We start from the raw sequence: 7,587 nt of genomic DNA on the forward strand, positions 1-7,587 counted from the left end.
TGAAGGATTCTATAGGCAAAACAGAATCCGGGTGTAGCACTGTGGGCTAATACTCTGGATTGCAAAGTCAGTTTGAACTACAAGGTCACTGGTTCAAGCTCACCAGCTGCTCCTTGGAAACCCTATACAGGGTTGCTATGGGTTGGAACTGACTCCATGGCACTTAACAACAACCATAGCAATGGGCAAAATGTTAACTTGATGCAGAAAATATTTAAAAAAAAAGATGGAAGGAATACATGGAGTCACTTTACCCAAAAGAAATGGTCAATGTTCAACCATTTAAACAGACAGCTTATGATCAAGAGCCAAGTATACTGAAGGAAGAAGCCCAATGTGCATTGAAGACATTGACAAGGATCAAGCAGGAATTAATGGAATACAAATTGAAATCTTTCAACAAACTGATGCGACACTGGAGACCTCACTCTTCATTGCCAAGAAATTTGGAAGACAACTACCTAGCTAACTGATTAGAAGAGATCCATATTTTTGTCCATTTCAAAGAAAGGTGACCCAACTTAATGCGGACATCATGGGACAATATCATTAATATTGCATGCAAGTAAAATTTTTCTAAAGATAACAGGCCCATACATTGGCAGAGAACTTCCAGAGGTTCAAGTCAGATTCAGAAGAGGATGTGGAACAAGGGATATCATTGCTGACATCAGATGGATCTTGACTGAAAGCAGAGACTACCTGAAAATGTTTACCTGTGCTTTATTGACTACATAAACACTTTTGATTGTGTGGATCATGACAAGCTATGGACAATATTTCAGAGAATGAATATTCTGGAAAGCATAATAGTGCTCATGAGGAACCTGTACACATACCAAGAGGCAGATGTTCGAACAATAGAAGAGAACACTGAATGGTTTAAATCTAGGTAAGGTGCTCAAGAGCAAAGATGTCAATCTGAGGCTTAAGGTGGACCTGACCCAAACCATGGTATTTTCAATGGTCTCATATGCATGTGAAAGTTGAACAGTGAATAAAGAAGACCATAAAATAATTGATGCATTTGAGTTATGGCATTGGAGGAGAATATTAAAAGTATCATGGACTATCAAAACAACAAACTAATCTGTGTTGAAAGAAGTACAGCCAAATGTTCCTTAGAAGTCAGGATGGCCAGACTTTGTCTCTCCTACTTTGGACATCTTATCAGGAGGGACCAGTCCCTAGAGAAGGATATCATGTTTGATAAAGTAGAGAGTCATAGAAAAACAAGGAGACCCCCAACTAGATGCATTGGCATAGTTGCAGCAGCAATGGGCTCAAAATGTATCAATGATTATGAATTTGGTGCAGAATCGGGCAGCTTTTCATTCTGTTGTGCATAGGGCTGCTATGAGCTGGTAACAAATCAATGGCACCTAACAACAACCATCAGGAGGCACCAGTTACTGTAGAAGAACATCGTGGTAGATTTAGGTCATTGGATGACACAATAGTTTGTTCTCAGTTAGTGGTTTAAATTCATGAAATTGCATCATGTAAGAAAGCCTGGAAATCTGCTTTCATAAAGATTATAGTCAAGAAAACTCTATGGAGCACTTGGGGTGCCATTAATTGAAAATTCACTCTACAGCAGGGAGTTTGTTTTTTTTGTTAGATCCACTACTGTTAACCTGTATCTTCTCCCCTACCCTATATGGAAAGTATAGCTCTGTCCATTTGAGCCCATGCCTGGTGATTTGCTTGAGTCAATGAAAAAAGAGTAGAAGGATGTTAGTTAGTCTCTTTTTCCTCCTCTGCTATGGAAGCATGTGTTGAAATGTAGCTTCTGTTAGCTTACAACTTGGAGTAGCTATGTTGGGCAGATTCTGCACCTTAGTTAATCAGTGCGTCTCTAACAAAATATCACAAGTTGTTGATTTAACTAACAGAAATTTACTAACAGTTTAGGAGGCTGTTGTTGTTAGGTGACATCAAGTTGGCTCCAACCCATAGCAACCCTATGTACAATAGAATGAAACACTGCCCAATCCTGCATCATCCTCAACAATTATTGTTAATGTTTGAGCCCATTGTTACTGTCACTGTGTCGGGGGTATTTCTGGTTTCCACTGACCCTCCACTGTTTCAAGCATGATGTTCTTCTCGAGGGATTGATCCCATCTGATAATATGTCCAAAGTATGAGAACATTCTAGATGCACATCTTCCAAATTTGTCCATTTCTTCTAGGTTTTCAAATTTGTTGGAGTATATTTTTTCATAGTATTCTGTTATGATCCTTGTTATTTCCATTGGTTCTCTCTATCATTGATCAGGTGGTATATGAGCTGGTTTTGGCTCTTGCCTAGTGATTGAGCTGCAGAGGGTATGGTTGTGTCTGGGCTATGTATGGGTACTGTAGCTGTCTTGTGTTGGGCGGGAAAGACAAGAACCACCTCCATCACATGCATGCACACACACCAGGGCATCAAACAGCATAAACAAGCAAGCAACCAACAATGAAAGGATAAAAGAGAAAAAATCATTTAAAATAGGCAGCAACCATAAAAACAGAGTATAATAACTAAAAAGTGAAAAGTGGGACAGGGAAATGGAGCTCAAGAAGAGAGAAAATAAAAGGAAGACATTTTTTTTTTTCAATCTTACAAAAACCAGGAGAGGCAAGATGAAACCAGAAAGAGAGTAGTAGTAAAAGAAGGAAATAAATGAGAACCAGAAGGAAAAACAAAAGTTGAGATAGAAAGGATAAAATTCAAGAGAATAGAAAGAAAAGAAGGATGAGACAGAATAAACAAACAAAAACAATGAAACAGCAAAAGTAAAAAATCAAACCCAACAACAAAAACAAAAAAACAGTACAGCTATTGGACTGCAAAGGAGAAAACTCTGGGGGGCTCCTGCAAGTCAAGGAGCTCACAACCTGGGTGCGAGAGGGATGTGACAACAAAGTCCCTGGCCCTAGATGGAGTTTCAGTCAACCCTGGTGTTATCTATACACTCAATCCAGAAGTAGTTCGTGTCAGATCTTAATGGAGCTGGTGTCAGTGTCTGTTAGGACCACAGGACATTTGGGATCAGGATAACTAGTTAAATACTAGGCTAGTGACTCTACAGGTTCTGTAGGTCTGGAGCTGAACTGCCTGAATCCAGGCACCAATGAGGTACACCAAAGTGGAGCAGCCGATGTCTGCCTCACACTGTCATGGCTCCCAACCATGTGGCTCAAAGCTCCCAGAGATGAGGCTCTGCTCTGGGGATAGATGATGTTCGGAGTTGGCCACACCTTTGGTCACCAGGGGAGCATGGGAAAAATAAAGTAATGCACCTTTCCCATCACCTGGGTGGATCTGCTCTCCCAGATCACCTTCTGTTGCCAAAGCTGCTCACAAAGTTCAAGGTGGTCAAGCTGTGACCAGCTGACTGTTGACCAGACACCCTCTATTGCTGTCCCTGCTCAGCTTCTCTTTCTAGCAAGCATTCAATCTACTTCTCTAAACTTTCCTCTGAAGTTCAGGCTTCTAGGATTTTTATCTGTGTCTGTTTTATTTGGTCTCTCATGTCTTTGTTGTCCCTGGTCTGTGTAGTGCATCTGCACAGTCTGCCATCTTGCCAGAAGTCGGCTTCCATAAAGATTACCACCTTTGAAATTCTATGGCATGGTTCAACTCTGTCCTGTTAGGTCACTATGAGTTAGAAACTACTAGAAGGCAATGAGATGGATAGATAGATAGATAGATAGATAGATAGATAGATAGATAGATAGAAAAATCAAACATTGTGGAGCAAAACCACACCTATTTTAGCATTTTACTGAGAGGTTTCCATAAAAAATAAAAAGTAAACTCACAAAATTGAACCAAAGTTTCCCATTGCTAGATTTCTATTATGTTCTTTCCAACTGAAATTAAAATTACCTCTAAGTCATTTCTGATCTTTGAAGAAAGTGAATTCTTTTCTACTTTGTGAAAGTTGCTAAAGATGTGATTTTTTAAAGAAGTATTAAATATTTAGGTAGAATTTTATTGTTAGGTGCTGTCTAGTCAGTTCTGACTCATAAAAACTCTGTATAAGGTTTCCAAGTAGCTGCTGGTAGGTTTGAAACACTGACCTTGTGGCTAGCAAGAATTTTAGGATCATCCTGGTGTGGCGCCGCAGGTTAATGCACTAAACTATAAGGTCTGTTTGAACCCCAGGGTCGATGATTCAAGCTCATGAGCCACTCCTTGCAAACCTTGTACAGGGTTGTTATGATTTGGAACTGACTTGACAGAATTTAACAACAACAACACTATTAGTTTCAACGTTATCAAAGTCAATATTTGGTAAAATAATAGAGAAAGTGTGGACTTAAATAGTCTCTCCTTTTTGTGCCTTATTTGTGGCTGCATTTCCAAATGTACACTGTCATATTTATTTTATAGACTGCTTGGTTTTATATTGGTATTATTTCTAATTTGTGCTAGTTGCTTTATTTTATGTAAATTGTAAAGTGTCTTCATTAGTTTGTGGGGGAATAAAACAGGTCATATATGAATAGTATATTTCGTGTTTAATTTTGATTGAATCTACTGGACTCACTGTAAAAAACTCAAAACTATCACCTCTTACAGACTTAACAGCCTCCATCTTATTAAGTCCCCATTAAAAGCACCATCAATATTTTCTGTCTCATAAAAATGATATTGTTGACCGACACTGTTACTTTACCTACAACTCTTGTATATTTTTCTTCAGATATCTCTCTATACAATCATATAAAGTTCCATTTATGGCCATATCACCTACTGGACCATCTCCTAACATAAAAGATGCTAGCACAAAATGTCATATATTTCAGCTTCTATGCATATATTGCTTAATTAATGACTATAAAAGTAATGGATTTCACAGTAGAATATTAGGGGCACAGAGATGCAAAAGAAGAGATAAACATGAAGTATAATGTGAACTTGATATAAATTCTAATTTGTTTTCTTAAGTTATTTATATTTGTATGTGTGTTTATATGTTAACTAGTTCATATTGTATTATTGTCGTTAAGTGCCATCAAGTCAGTTCTGACTCATAGCAACCCTGTATAGGGTTCCCAAAGGGCAGCTGGTGAGTTTGAACTACCAACCTTGTGATCCAAACTCTTTTCTCTTGTGTTGCATTTAATTCAAGCAAATCTTTCACTTATTTCATCCTTATAACTGCCTGTGGGGAGTCAGGGTGAATATTACTTTATTAATTTGACATGAAAAAAAAAATTTTTTTAACTCAGATTAAGTGACTTGCCCAAAGTCACACACAACCAGTTCCTGAGTCAGACAACTGACACATCCCTTTAACTTTGCCTTAGTGCTATAAATTCACTGGACATTGAATGAACATTTGTCGATGATAATGATATTATTCTTCTATAATGACATCCTTTACATTGTTCCTATTCAAAAGACCCTGATTCAGCATTTCCTGAATCTTTAATAGAGCTGTGGGTGAATTTGACATACACAGCTATTTAAAACCCAATTAGTTGCAGGTAAGAACAAATCTTCTTTGACATACCAGTGGAGTCAGCCTTTTAGATTTTGTTTCAAAAGATTTCAGCGTCACTATCAATATAAGTGATCATCTGAACTTCAAGGCTCTAAGACTCCCTTTCCAAAGCCCAAGAATGCTGAAATGATCTTGTAGGCCCAGGGTCTCTGTCTAGAATAAGAACAAAACTGATGTGGCAAGATAATAATAGCTCTGTTTCCAAATGTGGCCTTCATCCCAGCTTTTCAGTCCCACCCTAACAAAGGGAGCCCTCACCAGACCCACCATCCCTCCTGGCCACAAAAGCCAAATGTAAAGTCAGATCTCAACAAGCTTCAGGAGAGAAGTGTAACATATGATCAGGAATAAAAAAAAAAAATTCTATTCCAAAGAAATTTCAAAGATATGCCTATTTATAGTATTGACAGAAACCTGAAGAATACGCATGTGAGTGGATTCTGAGAGTATTAAACCAAAAATGATGGACTGTAACATTGGATTAGGCTGATTTTACTGATATAACTGCATGGACTGCAATTCTGAATTTAATGGGCTAGCTCTAGCAGCTGAAAGTGTCTATAACAGTTTTCTTAATAGAAATGGGAGGCCAGAAGTCTCCTGGCATACTATGATGTTTGTATTGTAAGGTGCCGTTAAGTCAGTTCTGACTCATAGCGACCATATGCTCAGCAGAACAAAACACTCTCAGACCCTGCACTGTTCTAATACTTGTTAAGCTAGAGCATTAATGCTGCCACTGTGTGACTCCATCTCACTGGGGGTCTTCCTCTTTTTCACTGACCCTCCACTGTACCAAGCCTGATGTCCTTCTCCAGGGACTAACCTATCCTGATAATATGTTTGAAGTTTGAAACATGAAGTCTCACCATGCTGTCTTCTAAAGAAATTTCTGACTGTACTTCTTCCAACACAGATTTGTTTGTTCTTCTGGCAGTCCATGGTGCTTTCAATATTCTTCTCCAACACCATAACTCAAATGCATCAATTCTTCTACAGTCTTCCTTATTCACTGTCCAACTTTCCCATGCATATGAGGCTATTGAAAATAGGATGATTTAAGTCAGGTGCACCTTAGTCCTCTCACTGACATCTTTGCTCTTGGACACTCTAAAGAGGGCTTGTGCAGCAGATTTGCCTAATGTAAATCTTGACCAGTTCTTTGATGAGTGTTGATAGTAGATCCAAGCAAAATGAAATATTTGACAACTTCAATCTTTTAGCCATTTATCTAGTGGTTAGGATTTTTGTTTTCATTACATTGAGGTGCAACCCATACTGAAAGTTTTGATTTATGATCTTCATCAGTAAATACTTGAAGTCTTCTTCATTTTCAGCAAGGAAGGTTGTATCATCTGCATATTGTAAGTTGTTAATGAGTCTTCCTCCAATCTTGGTGCCATACTTTCTTCATATAATCCAGCTTCTCAGATTCCCCACCTAGTCTTCTAACTCTCACACCTCTATGTTGAGGAAAAAGTAGGCAAACTAGAAGCTGTTCTTAGGATGATTTAATTATTATCAAAATCAATAAACAAATACTAATAGTACATTCTAGAGCACTGACTAATTCAATTGTGATTTAACATATGAATCCTAGAAAATATTTTCTAAAACAAGACCAAACAAAATAAACAGAATTTATTTCTGTGCTCTGAAAAATTTGTAAGCATTTGATCACTATGCTCTCAATGACAACTTCAATAGCATCTTTGTTATTCCTCTCCCAAGGAGAACTGATTTCTCTGATACAGTTCCAGAAGATGAGCCCCTCAGGTTGGAAGGCATTCAAAATGGTCTGGGGAAGAGCTGCCTCCTCAAAGTATAGTTGTTTTATCATTAAATAAAATATTTCAAGATCTATCTTGAAACACAACACTGTCTGTGATAATATCCCTACACTTACAAGGAAGACCAGTTAACACCACATTTAAGTACCAACCACTAAAGCATGTGATAATGAAATTTAAGAATTCTACCAACTACTTTGGAGCTCTGGTAGCGTAGTGGTTACAAATCGGGCTGCGAACCTTAAGGTCAGTGGTTCGAAACTACCAGCTGCTCCGCGGGAGAAAGATGAGGC

This window comes from Chrysochloris asiatica, unplaced genomic scaffold, assembly GCF_000296735.1.
Source record: "Chrysochloris asiatica unplaced genomic scaffold, ChrAsi1.0 scaffold00017, whole genome shotgun sequence".
Classification (NCBI taxonomy): Eukaryota; Metazoa; Chordata; class Mammalia; order Afrosoricida; family Chrysochloridae; genus Chrysochloris; species Chrysochloris asiatica.